Below are 15,280 nucleotides of genomic sequence, written 5' to 3'. Positions count from 1 at the left end.
ATCTACATGCCAACTCTTGCATGTCATCATGATAACATAACATCATTGTTAATCACCACATTCCCATTCTATAAAATCTACTTGCAATTACCACATGCTTCACATCATAATATCCTCATGAGTTACAATATCAACATATGAACATCAAAGGCATATCATCACATAATAAGTGAACCAGATGTCAATATACCTCATATCATAACATCATAATCCCTACGCATATCATATTCATCATAAGCATACAACATCATTATCATAACAAATATATAAATAAGAACCACATGTGCATCATTATCCTTATACGATCATATCTGAAATTTCATCCCAACATTATACTTCAACAATCCTTTGTTGACATAACGATTAATTGAAACCATCACTGAAATAAAAAGTAAAATTAAACAATAAGTCATGATTTAAATTCTCCCGAAAAGTATCTATCTAACCTAAGTTATGCAATTCTATGACTAGTTCACCATTCTCCCTCCTTTCATAAAATAACTTCTCGCTATATATCGCTAACCTTGGAGATCAACTTAGAAACTTTTCCTGCTTAGAGCTTACAAATGAACACTAGTTGGTGGCACTTTCTGTTTCAAACTGCAAACATCTAACTACATATCGACGCAGTTTGCAATTAAATTGCACAATCCAAACCGACGCAAATGTTCAATACAAATGCATCCTAAAGGACAGTTTACTGCTCGAACTGTGTCCATCCTTAACAGGACTCACGTATGAAAAGTATCTCGAAGACGTTGCCGACGTTACATACAGTTTGCGAGATTTCCATGTACACAGCAGCTTCCTGTTGGATAGTTCGGATGTCATTGTGCGTACAGATTGACACATTTTATCCTCTGTAGGATGTGACTTTCTCTGGTCTACGAGTTCATATCTGCTGGAAGCTTGGAATACCATCTTCATGGTATTGTTATATCTGTCTTTATTATTATTTGAACATAAGAACTCTTCTTCTGGGCATTTTAGTTTCTGTTGGGCTGAAAATAAACAACTCTGATGAATGTTTTGATGGTTCGGATTACCATCTTCATGCTACTGTTATACCTGTAGTTACTCTTCCTTTGGGCATTTATTTTCTACTGGAATGAAAAGAAACAAAGCTCCTTATTGTTTAACGGCAGGAGTATATCCTCTTTTTGTTGAGGAAGACAAGGCTTTTTTGGAAAAGGAGAAAAAAATTACAGGTGATGTTCTAATTTATATCTGCATGCCTGAAAAGCACAAAAGGTCATTCCGCCCTTGAGAAATAGCATGTAAAGCTAGGTAAAAATAGAGATTGATCTGATCCTGCAACTGGAAAATGTTGTTGTAACTATTGGCAACTCAATGAAAATGAAGCGGGCTACTAATATTTTGAACTCTTGTATCAGTTGAATTGACTTAATATCCACTTGAAACATTTTTTTTACTACTGTTTGATCTGAATGACTATGCTGACTGCTTTCTATCAAATACTTTGGAGAGGGCTGAATGAAGGCTATGAATTTCAATTAGATCAGCAAAGAGTTTTGAGCTTAAGGTTCAAGGTTGGGTACTTAATACCAACTGCATTTTCTGTCATATACCTCTTATGTATCCTTTAGTTCAATCATTGAAGTACAGTATCAAATACTAATGGTAACACCCCTCTCTTATTCGTATTCAACGCCTATTTATTACATCTTCTCAACACACATGAGAGGGACTATGTTGGTCAAGCGGGTCTGTTGATCAACCCGCTCATTACACAGTTTTGACCCAATCCAAACACTGGTTAATGCCTATCATGGGCAGCAGTATTGAACATAAAGGTATGCCATGAAAGCATTGGCCAATTAATTCTTGTCTTCTTGATACAAACAGCTCACATATTGTTGTAGTTCCTTTGCTCTATGTATTTTCTGGTACACTGTGTCAATAATTGTAACACTGTAGTGAGCAGAATGAATAGTCCAATTCAATGTACAGCAATTCATACAATCCAATCTTCAAAACCTGAGCTTGACAGAACAATGTATGTATAGATTAACCAAAATTCAAGAGTGTAAGCTTGTTCAGAGTTAACTTCAGGGCAGATTTTAATCATATTCTGCCTCACGTCAGCTACAGAAGCCGGAACCTGTGAGGGCTTTTACAAAGTATCACCCTGTGAGGGCTTTTACAAAGTATCACCGGAGGGTTAACATGCTGATAACGCCTGCACTCTATGAAGCACATAATGTTTTTAAGGGATCAAAGATTTTCAGAAAGTTTTCGAAATTTCAAAAACTACTTACATCTATATTTCAAGGTGATAGTAATCCTCTTGAAGATTCCATATTTTGGATCGCTGTCTTTATACTTACTAATTTTGATATAAAGCAGATATCATTCTCGTATGACTGAACCATTGCGTGAAGTGAAATCCCCTTTTTATGATTTAGTAAAAATATTATGTACCCCGAGGTTTAATCATAATTTTCCGCTCCCTCTATTTTCACAAAGGGCAGTGCATATTACACCATCCATGGCAAATGAACTGATTCGGGTAGTGCTTTTGATATTGCCAGAAAGGTTCACAGGTTTTTCTGCCAGCTACGTTTAAGGTGGAATAGTAGCTGTTATGTCATGATATCATCTCTATATGGAGAATACGTGTTTTATATGAGCAATGAGTTTGGTTGAAACATACTAGTATCTTGAACCAGCCATAGCCCACGGAGGTGAGGTAAGCTAGAAAATCTCTTGTTATACCTCGCTGTTCATAGCTATATAGCTCTGTGTCATTAAGGTATGTGCTGCTTGCTGCCTGTTTCTACCTATCACCTATAAGGAATCCATAATCATAATGCATCATAAGTAATGAATGTCCAATATGAGCTTATAACCAGTGCTATCCTATCTTGTCACGATTATTGTCTAATTAAATCAATGGATATAGCTCCTATATCATCTCTTCTCATGTAACGATATCAAATTACGTGAATCAAGTCACTTGGTTAAGCTATCATATTCATTTACATTACTGTGACCTTATCCTGTATGTCGTATAAGTTAATCAATGGCATTCATAGTGACATGTGGCTAGCTATAGTAGGGTTAAGCTTCTGTATCATGCTTATCTATCCGTATCAAGCTTACTGAATGCGAAAGGAACCGGGTGTATCTGTCAACCGTGTTGTCTGGAGTCCAGATGGCAATTTTTTTGGTAAGAAGTTACATGTTGAAAGCTGTTGCACAAGCATTGTGTCTTTTCCAGCTTCAAATTGTTTTTGCACATGCAGTTAAATTGATTTGTGTTACTTTTATTATCCCTTGATGTCAACAGGGGTTGCCTATTCAAAGCACATAGTGCATACTTACACCTATAATGGTGGTGGAGATGTACGACAACACTTGGAGGTATTTGATCAATAATTTTACTTTTCTTTCCCAGAGTAATAGCTTCCAGTATAGAGTAAGCAACAAGGACATGAAACCTGTTGCTTAATGAGTATACTAGGTATAAGCATATTGAACTAAACCCATTGAATACACCAATCTCTACAGGTATGACAACCGTGTTGTGTGGAGTCCAGATGGCAATTTGTTTGGTAAGAAGTTACATGTTGAAAGCGGTTGCACAAGCATTGTGTCTTTTCCAGCTTTACATTGTTTTTGCACATGCAGTTAAATTGATTTGTGTTACTTTTATTATCCCTTGATGTCAACAGGGGTTGCCTATTCAAAGCACATAGTGCATACTTACACCTATAATGGTGGTGGAGATGTACAACATCACTTGGAGGTATTTGATCAATAATTTTACTTTTCTTTCCCAGAGTAATAGCATACGCATACTTAACATACGAGCTATACAGGTATGATAAAGACTAGGTTTCTGTAGGGTTAAACTTCTGTATCATGCTCATCTATCCGTATCAAGCTTACTGAATGCGAATAGAACCCATATCATGTATTTATTAGGAAGATACAGCTATAAACATAATTTGTGCTGTCCATATGAGAGTTTTAGTTTGGATTTTTTGTTCAGATGGCAATTTGTTTGGTAAGAAGTTACATGTTCAAAGCTGTTGCACAAGCATTGTGTCTTTTCCAGTTTCACATTGTTTTTGCACATGCAGTTAAATTGATTTGTGTTACTTTTATTATCCCTTGATGTCAACAGGGGTTGCCTATTCAAAGCACATAGTGCATACTTACACCTATAATGGTGGTGGAGATGTACGACAGCACTTGGAGGTATTTGATCAATAATTTTACTTTTCTTTCCCAGAGTAATAGCATACACATACTTAACATACGAGCTATACAGGTATGACCGTGTTGTCTGGAGTCCAGATGGAAATTTGTTTGGTAAGAAGTTACATGTTGAAAGCTGTTGCACAAGCATTGTGTCTTTTCCAGCTTCACATTGTTTTTGCACATGCAGTTAAATTGATTTGTGTTACTTTTATTATCCCTTGATGTCAACAGGGGTTGCCTATTCAAAGCACATAGTGCATACTTACACCTATAATGGTGGTGGAGATGTACGACAGCACTTGGAGGTATTTGATCAATAATTTTACTTTTCTTTGCCAGAGTAATAGCTTCCAGTATAGAGTAAGCAACAAGGACATGAAACCTGTTGCTTAATGAGTATACTAGGTATAAGCATATTGAACTAAACCCATTGAATACACCAATCTCTACAGGTATGACAACCGTGTTGTGTGGAGTCCAGATGGCAATTTGTTTGGTAAGAAGTTACATGTTGAAAGCTGTTGCACAAGCATTGTGTCTTTTCCAGCTTTACATTGTTTTTGCACATGCAGTTAAATTGATTTGTGTTACTTTTATTATCCCTTGATGTCAACAGGGGTTGCCTATTCAAAGCACATAGTGCATACTTACACCTATAATGGTGGTGGAGATGTACGACAGCACTTGGAGGTATTTGATCAATAATTTTACTTTTCTTTCCCAGAGTAATAGCATACGCATACTTAACATACGAGCTATGCAGGTATGATAAAGACTAGGTTTCTGTAGGGTTAAGCTTCTGTATCATGCTCATCTATCCGTATCAAGCTTACTGAATGCGAATAGAACCCATATCATGTATTTATTAGGAAGATACAGCTATAAACATAATTTGTGCTGTCCATATGAGAGTTTTAGTTTGGATTTTTTGTTCAGATGGCAATTTGTTTGGTAAGAAGTTACATGTTGAAAGCTGTTGCACAAGCATTGTGTCTTTTCCAGTTTCGCATTGTTTTTGCACATGCAGTTAAATTGATCTGTGTTACTTTTATTATCCCTTGATGTCAACAGGGGTTGCCTATTCAAAGCACATAGTGCATACTTACACCTACAATGGTGGTGAAGATGTACGACAGCACTTGGAGGTATTTGATCAATAATTTTACTTTTCTTTCCCAGAGTAATAGCATACGCATACTTAACATACGAGCTATACAGGTATGATAAAGACTAGGTTTCTGTAGGGTTAAGCTTCTGTATCATGCTCATCTATCCGTATCAAGCTTACTGAATGCAAATAGAACTCATATCATGTCTTTATTAGGAAGATACAGCTATAAACATAATTTGTGTTGTCCATATGAGAGTTTTAGTTTGGATTTTTTGTTCAACTTGCATTGTATGTATGATGCAATCAATTTAATCTTTTGCACTGGGACTGCAGGCAGCACTTGTTAAGGAACCGGGTGTATCTGTCAACCGTGTTGTGTGGAGTCCAGATGGCAATTTGTTTGGTAAGAAGTTACATGTCGAAAGTTGTTGCACAAGCATTGTGTCTTTTCCAGCTTCACATTGTTTTTGCACATGCAGTTAAATTGATTTGTGTTACTTTTATTATCCCTTGATGTCAACAGGGGTTGCCTATTCAAAGCACATAGTGCATACTTGGATCTATTTGATCAATAATTTTACTTTTCTTTCCCAGAGTAATACCTTCCAGTATAGAGTAAGCAACAAGGACATGAAACCTGTTGCTTAATGAGTATAAAGACTAGGTTTCTGACAGTTTGTATCCCTAAGTTCAGCTGATGTACTCTGCCTTCGTTTTGTAATCTTGGCTCTTGTCTTCACAGACTCAAAGGGGCACCTAATTTTGCATTTACTACTGCCTCCACATCCATCATTCCATATGCCATTTGCTCCCCATGTCAGATCGATCACCTAATTGCACCGATCGCTCACTTAACGTAAGGTCTTCGTTTTATGCCCATCATTAAATACTGGCCTCCTCCAATCTGATCTTCAAGATTTCTGCACCTAGATATTGACATAGATTTCCTGTCGGACCCAATCTACCACCAAGATTGCCCGACGTCAGATACATCACCTAATTTCGCATTTACTTCTGCCGCCACATACATCATTCCATATGCCATTTGCTCCCCATGTCATATCGACCACTTAATTGCACTGATTGCTCACTTAACGTAAGCTTTTCATTTTATGCCGACCATTAAATTCTGCCCTGCTCCATCCGAGCCTCAAGTATTTTAGCTCCATTCACACTTAAAACCACCTTACAAACACGTTGAACTTTTGTATAAATTGGCCTCTTCTGCACCTGGATATTCACATACACCTCCCCGCTTCACATAACATGGAATCCATTAGCATAAGCCAACTTACTGAACTCACAGCATTGTTTCTCTTAGCACTTATTCTCATGACTCTTCTGATTATTGACATCGTAAAAGTCGAAAGACAAAGAAAAAAGAAACCAAAAAAACAATAACATCTCTTTTGCATCATCTTATGCATTGTCTTATTTCCCCGCTTCCTTCTCTGTTACAGGTGTACGACGGATGCTTCAAATATGCATTTAGGTCCGCCATCGTGCTGCAACTCGCATTTTTATGCTTCTATCGTCTCCGCTCGACTGCGGCACTAATGTCCTAATTGTTAGCATTCGTGCTTGTCTTGTATTCTTCACATGTCTTATTTCCCCGCTTCCTTATCTGTTACAGGTGTACGACGGATGCTTCAAATATGCATTTGGGTCTGCCATGGTGCTGCAACTCGCATTTTTTATGCTTATATCGTCTCTGCTCGACTGCGGCACTAATGTCCTAATTGTTAGCATTCGTGCTTGTCTTGTATTCTCATGTCACTATTTCTATTGCAGTTGTGTCATTTTGGGCTAGCAACATAAACTGGTGTATCTTGAATCGTGTTTATGTATTACTGAAACTTGTTCATGTGACTATATATATTACAATTGTGTGATTTATGTATTACTGAAACTGGTGAACTAGTCTACTCTCTCTTTCTGAGAACTACTTCAAATCTGCGGGGAGTAACTTACTCCACTATATCTCCTGCTATAGCATGAAGAGTTTCTTACTGGGGAGAAATCTTGTAAATAGTGAAATTAGTTTCCTGTAGCTGTCCAGGGTAATGAATTGTCTTATTATGATTTCTAATTGTGAAATGTTAGCAAGTTTAAATTAAATTGAAACGAGCCTATTTGCAAGAATACATTTCTTCTGCCTTGCAAACATGCCTTTTTATCCTCAGATTGTCTTTTCTTTCCTGTTTAAAACTTCTGGTATACAGAAGCTGCATTTTGCTCTTAGCTCTTGCTAGCACTTCTTAAAGAAGCCTAAAGAAATGTTAGGCTTGAGATTTCCGGGAAGAAAACCTGGTTGAAAGCCAAGCTGCTTATTTGCGTTCAAACATCAACTCTGAATCTCCTGATCTAGTTCGGAAACTGTCGGCATATAGTGCTGCTATACGAATTCAAAGGCGGCTAGATAGAACTATGTGCAAGGACTAGCTGCTTCGCAGCCATCCTTGTTTAATTAAGTTATTACCGAACTATCTAATGATGCAATGAATTGATGGGAAATTTAATTGCTTAATTTTTTGTACATTATATTATCAATTAGGAGCTTGTAAGCTGATGAGGTGCCGATAACATATATGCAGAAGTAGACTCGTCTAGTTTTCAATCAATCATACTATAATATTCTATCTCACAACTAACTCTACCAAACATGATTTGTCATTTATATTTCACATGAATAGAAATTAAATATAAAATATAAAAGAATTTCCCTATTCTTGGACATCATAAGTATTCCTAATGGGTTGAGTAGTTCCTCCAGCTAATCAAATAAACACATCATGCCACACTATGTTGGAAATAGAAAACAAGCCAAACACTTTGAGGGGTATACATCTAAGTCTTGGGGTTCTTACAACTCCTAGTGACTCATTGTATCACTAACATTCCACACATGGCCTTCACTCCACATAAGGAAAATAATTCAACTCGCAAAACTGTAAATGCAGGACATTAGGAAATAAATAGAGTCAACCAGACTATGATGAAAATAAACATAATTTATAACATAAACTTACAGAACTATAAATAAGAAAATATATGAATTTACCACACAACTACACAACCTCAAGTGCATCCCATATTAGGGGGCGTGCCTCACTGGGAGCACTGCAGGTGAGAAGAAAACTTATGCCAAAATAGAAACTGGAAACAACAATTTTATCTTAATTCGTCAAAAATATTATTGAGTTCACAATGAGTATCAGCCACAACAACTATTCATAGCATCATTATAGCTAACATATTCTGTTATTTACATAAATATGTATAAATATCAATACACTCCATATTAAGACGAGACTCCAGAAATAGATATTTCGGTCCTATCTTGGTTCTTACAACTATATCGCCATTGATTACAAAAATTCTAAAAAATAAACAAACATCAAACCAACATTATACATTTTGACAAATATCTTCTTGAATAAGAATATATTCTGTTACAGTGAAACAAATCATATTCGTGGGAAAGTGCCATAGTTGCACTGGTCACAAGTGTGAATACTAATGTTGTACTTTGATTGTTTATGTATTCAGGCTTCTCATAACTTCTTTCAATGACCATTTATGGTAATTCACTTAGTGTACATGGCCAAATCATTCCAGTAACGAAAAATTACTCTTCCTATAACTTATGCAAAGATGATGCAATACATAAAGTGAATAGGTACAAAAAAAGTACCAAAATGAAAATCAAAACAATGAGAAAAAATGTGAAATATATATAATCACCTTACTAACTCGTTCCTCCTATAGGTATTATACTGATAAGAAAAATAATAAATCATAGGGAAATGGAAAGCGAAATAAAGGAAATTGGTTCAAAAAGGTTGTTTCACATGTACTCTAGATGGGTCAAAGTTGAAAATTTTCACATCCCTCACACCCATACTATTGCATGTCCTCATGCTCATATCCTTCTATAGCCAATACAAAGAGATCAAGCATTTACAAAAGCTCCTTCTTTTGCTTCTCATGAAAAAAATTGAATTTTAATTTTTCCATATCACCACCCCTCAGCCTAACTTTTCATAACATAATTTTCCCCAATTTCCCAAAAACTAATTATGAGCAGCCACCCACTCTTTGTATGCTCTTTGGTATTCATTATTTTCTTTTAAAACACGATTTTATTGTTCCAAGCATGTGCATTTCCGTTTGAATTTTCTAACCCTAGGTTTGAGGTTCTTTATTTTTAGCCACCTATTGCAGTCTGACTTCTCCAATGTTTCCTCAGGAGACATAAATTCTTTAGGTTTAGAGATCTTTTATAATTTGTACACTTTTATTATTTCCTTGGGACCTTCAATTGAATTTACCTCTTCTCTTCTCGGAACAACTGATAATTCATGCTCAAATTATTGTAGTTGTTCAAACACACCAGGGATGTCAATTGTCTGCATATTTCCTACTATTAAATCACTCGATACATCCATATCTATATTTTGTGGTGCATCTTCACTCTTAGAGACATTTGGTTCTTGATTTGACATTGCATATCCACTATCTATAACATAATATGGCTAGATTTAACTAGTCTTTCCAGTTTTAGGGTTATTTTAAATCTCCACTTCCTTAGTGTCTCCATCTCTAGGGTCATTCGACACCTAAACCTTCTCAATTGGTTTAAGCTCAAGGAAACATGCCACATGGATCTCCTCAATCAGTTCATCCTTAGGATCATCAAGTACCAAAACATCCCCAACCTACTTAAATTAAATACCAATCATTGCATGATCATCCTCAACCTTATTGGGCTCAGGGACATTTAATAGTTCATATTTTGTAACAGGGATTTCAGCCCACTCCTCCCCTGTATCAGAATAAAGGAGATTAAACAAATTTTGACAAATATATTAACACACCTTAAATATCATTCTCTTTAGCAACTTTAGTTATGAAATTTGGCTCAATGGAGTCGTTATTCATTCAATCATTTGATACATAATTGTTCTTTCGCTGTCCAAAGATCATGTCCAAGGGAAAGGACACATAATTTTCACAATAACCACCAAATTTGAGTCTTCTCTTGATGTGACCTTCTTAGCCGAATAGCTCAGGATGCTAAGAGTAACCCTAGGAAGGGATTCCCAAAACATGTCATGACTCCTCTTCTTCCTCGATGCTGTGCTTTTCTTCTTCTTCCCATGGTTGTCTTTCTTCTCATGCTTTTCCTCCTCCTCTGTTGAATTTTCTTCATTTTTGGAAGGGAAGTCCTTCTATTTAATAACTAAAATCCCACCTCATTCCTCTAATGGTTTCATATTCTTTGAAAAGTGGGTTTCCTCATCTTCATCAAAACCTTATGCACTTTCCCCTAATATCATATCACCATAGGAAAATTCATTCTCTGAATCATTCCTCTTCCTTTTTGATTCAAGGGTTCATCCCATTTTCACACAAGATGACATGGATTTGTCTCTGAACCTTCCCCATAATAAAAAATTATCCCAAACTTATTCCTTATTTTTTAGTTCATCTCAAGTAATATTTTAATTAGTAAATAATGAAACATACAAGCTTTTTCATATTTAGGTAAGGCATGAACATTCCTAGCAATCTTAGTGAGACTTTTAGAGAAGTAAAAGGGAAGATTCATCTTAATTTGGTCTTTAAAATAGGTAAAAAACCTAAAATGGTACTTAAATGTTACAATGTAAATGCCTTCATATGTAATATATTTTTGTACCAAATATAAAGCTTCATGTCATTCCTCATTTTCCTATGCATGCGACATCCATTTACTCCAATTTGTTTGCTATGAAACTAGCTCAAAAAAATATATAAAAGATAGATCAATGACTTAGAAATCAGTCTCTTCGAGGGGGAAACCTCTTTTACATTACAGAAATGATCAATTCTTGAATGATACAAATGACAAAACCTCATTTCTATATATAGGAGTCTAAGGGGTCACAATATAACTAAAGCTGACATAATAATAATATTATAAGGGCACAGAAATAACAATAGTGGGCTTCTATGGGGCACAATAATAACAATATGGGGACAATAGAGGCACAACAATAACAATAAGGGCTACAATGACAATAGTAATGGGGGAATCACGAGTATTATAGGGACCTAACATGCCCCTCTCCTTCAAAAAAGTGTTGTTCTCAAAACTTGAGTAGTTATGGATGGTTCTGTATAAAATTATCATCCTCCAATGTGGAATATTCAGTGGGTAGGTTCTTCCACTTGATGAGATACTCTGAAATTGATCGATTTCATAGCTGTCAAGTTCTTGTTTCTGTGACTGCTTCAGGTTCCAATATGATTTTTCCTTCCCCATCAAGTTCTGGCAATACTGTTTGAACTGGGAGCTTGTCACCTATAACCTTCTTTAAGAATGAAACATGGAAAACTGGGTGCACTCGGGAAGCTGCAGGAAGCTCCAATTTGTATGCCATAGTACCTACCTTTTGTGACACCTTGTATGGACCATAAGACTTTGGTGATAATTTATTATCCTTCTTAGCTTGCTTGAGGGACATTTGTTTATATGGTTGTAGCTGTAGGAATACCCAATCACCTACATCAAAACTTCTTTCACTGCGATGTTGATCTTCTTGTTGTTTCATTCTATTTTGTGCCAAAGTGAGGTTATCCTTTAAGAGTTCTAAAACTTCTTGTTGATGCTCGATGTGATTTTCCATTGCTTGATCCTTATAATTTTCTCTTAAATATGATGTGATGGATGGTGGATGATATCCATAAAGTGCCATAAATGGGGTCATTTTTGCTGCAGTATGGAAGGAAGTGTTATACCACCATTCAACTAGAGGCATCCATTTGGCCCATTGTGTTTGTTTATCAGATACAAAGCAACAAAGATATCATTCCAAACATTTTTTTTACTATCTCAGTTTGCCCACAAAATTGAGGATGATAAGATGAGCTATGAGCTAACTTAGTACCAAGAAAAGAAAATAATTCGGTCCAAAAATTTCCAGTGAAAACGGGATCTCTATTGCTTACAATAATCTCTGGGTTTCCATGTAGATTTTCAATTGTTTCGATAAATACAGTAGAAATTGTACTCACTTTAAATGGATGATATAATGCACAAAAGTGTGCATACTTTGTAAGTTTGTCAACTACCAACATGATAAAACCCTTTCCTTTAGACTTGGGTAAACCTGTGATAAAATCCATTGAAACCTCCTCCCAACGTTGGCTTGGAAAGGGTAAAGGTTGTAATAGACCTAGGGTCTTAATTGTTTCAACTTTATTTTGTTGGCAAAGCAAACATTTTTCCACAAACTTTTGAATATCTGATTTAAGGCCATCCGAAAAAATTCCTTGTTAACCCTCTGGTAAGTTTTTACAAATCCTGAGTGCCCTCCTAAGGAAGTGGTGTTCAATTCCAAAAGAATCTTTTATTTGAGTTGGGAATTATTACATAGGTATAACCGATCTTTGTACCATAATGAATCATTTTTCCAGCTAAATGTATCAGATGTACTTGGGTATTTTTGTAACTTTTGAATGAGTGCCCACACTTCTTTGTCATTCTTTGATTCATCCCTTGCTTCATTTATCCAATCTGGTTGGATAATAGAAATGGCGCAAAGAAATGCTTCCACATCCTCATCCTTTCTTGAGAGTGCATGTACCACAACATTTTGCTTCGTTGTTTTGTAGATGATTTCAAATTCACAAGGAAACATATTTGTGACCCATTTTTGTTGCTCTTCTGAAGATAATCTTTGTTCTAAAAAGTATTTAAGATTATCTTATCTTTTTTTACCTTGAAGTGTCTTCCCATTAGTTAGGGTCACCATTTCTTAAGTGCATGTAGTATTTTAAACATTTCCTTCTCATAAATAGCTTTGTGTAAATACTTTCCTTTGATTGGATGACTTTCGGAAGAAATGGATCTTTCTTCTTGCATTAAAACAACACCAATTCCACTTCCTAAGGCATCACATTCCATAATAAATGTTTTTGTGAAGTCCATTGTAGCTAAGACCAATGCTTGGAACATTGCCTCTTTAAGATGTTCAAAGGCCTTCATTGCTTCTTGAGTCAATGAAAATGCATCTTTCTTCAATAATGTTGTTAGAGGTGCTGCTATTCTCCCATAATCCTTAACAAACTTGCGATAATACCCCGCCAACCTGAGAAATCCTCACAAATTCTTTATGGATGTGGGGATTTTCTATTCCTTAATAATTTTCTTTTTGGTAGGGTCGACCTTAACACCTTAATTAGATACAATATGACCCATATATTCCACCACTTGTACTACAAAGAAACATTTGGAGCTTTTTTCATATAGTTGTTTCTCCTCTAATAGTTTGAGCACCCTGTGAACATGTTGAATATGATCCTTCCAAGACTTGTTGTAGATTAGTATATTATCAAAAAATACTAACACAAATTTTCTAAGGAAGGGTTTGAAAATGGAATTCATCAAACCTTGAAATGTAGAAGGTGCATTGGTAAGGCCAAAAGGCATGACCAAAAATTCATAATGACCCTCATGAGTTCAAAATGCTGATTTCGGAATGTCTTCAGTCTTCATTCTAATTTGATGATATCCTAAATGAAGATCTAATTTGGTGAAGTAAATTGATCCATGCAATTCATCCAATAATTCATCAATGACAGGAATGGGAAATTTATCTTTAATAGTGAGCTTGTTGAGCTCCCTATAATCTAGACACATGTGCCATGATCCATCCTTCTTGTGAACCAATACTACTAAAGCAAAGAAAGAACTTTGACTAGGTTGAATTATACCAGCCTCTAGCATTTCCGCAACCATACGTTCAATTTCACTCTTTTGGGCATAGGGATATCTGTAAGGCCTGATGTTTGGAGGAACACTTCCTGGAATCAAATAAATAGCTTTATCATGATCATAAATAGGTGGGAGGCCTTTGGGAGTCTCAAATACCTTAGAATTATTATCCAAGAATTTTTGGAGATCTGGAGAAATAGATGATTTTGATGTGGGAAGCTCTAGTGATTATAATTGTGCAATTATGCCTCTTTGTTATTTATTTAGAAGCCTTGTCATTCCGTTAGAGTGGATTATCTTTCTCGATTTCCCTGCGATACCCATTAATTCAACTTCCTTTCCTTTTGAAGAATATTCCATGAAAAGCTATTGTACCAAAGGATTGTAGCCATTGTACTCCTAGTACAACAACAACACCACCTATTGGAATGGAAAGCATTGGGATATTCAATACTTATTCTCCCATGGATAGCTTGATATTAGGGCACTTTCCAGAGAAATTTATGTTTCCTCCACTTGAAACCATCACATGACAGTCTGGTGTTGGACATAGGAAGCAATTCAATTCCTTGGCTATCTTACAATGAATAAAATTATGGGTGCTACTCAAATCAATCAACACTATTACCTTTTCCTTATTGATATTCCCTTCTACCTTGATAGTTTTAGGAGTGTTAATTCCAGCCAATACATTACAAGATAAGGTCAAATTCATTTCTTATTTCTCTAAGGTTTCTTCCTGGTGTATATCCTCTTCTTTTGACATTTCTTGTTCCCTTTATTCCTCCTCTTCAAAATCTATGTAAAATAATTTATTCTCAACACACTTATGACATTTAGTGTATTTGTTATCACAACTGTAACAAAGCCCTTTTTCTCTTTTCTCTTCCAATTGTTGTGGTGTCAACCTTCTAGGTTGTGGAAGGATAGGGGCAACAACACTTCCATATTTATAATTGTGAGTGGTAGGCTTCCTTGTTGCCATAATTGTTATCCTCACTCTCTTAAAAATCAATAATAAATCCAATTATTAAATTAAATAAATAAAATTATAAGAATTCCTCAAACTAAGGAGTCTAGTTTGGATGCGAGAATCTCTCCAACTAGCTCTCCTAAATTAGTGTGTAAGATGAGAAATTGTCTCAACCAAGTGAGTCTAAGATAGACGCACTATCTTAAGG

The 15,280-nt window shown here is 35.7% G+C and overlaps 1 long non-coding RNA gene across 1 annotated transcript; it reads left to right on the top strand.

Annotated features, from left to right (window-relative positions):
- The first annotated feature begins 3,309 nt into the window (after positions 1-3,309).
- LOC149202273 (uncharacterized) lies at positions 3,310-7,210 on the top strand. Its single transcript, XR_016253893.1, has 7 exons — positions 3,310-3,384; positions 4,151-4,338; positions 4,459-4,532; positions 4,680-4,723; positions 4,844-4,917; positions 5,672-5,741; positions 6,799-7,210. It is a non-coding gene; the product is annotated as an uncharacterized LOC149202273 (long non-coding RNA).
- Positions 7,211-15,280: the final 8,070 nt, after the last annotated feature.

This window comes from Pinus tabuliformis, chromosome 2_1 (assembly GCF_031772625.1).
Source record: "Pinus tabuliformis cultivar Carrire ecotype Pingquan chromosome 2_1, CPIR1, whole genome shotgun sequence".
Taxonomy (NCBI): domain Eukaryota; kingdom Viridiplantae; phylum Streptophyta; class Pinopsida; order Pinales; family Pinaceae; genus Pinus; species Pinus tabuliformis.
Note: the sequence above shows the minus strand (reverse complement) of the source record. Positions and strands in the feature narration are given on the sequence as shown.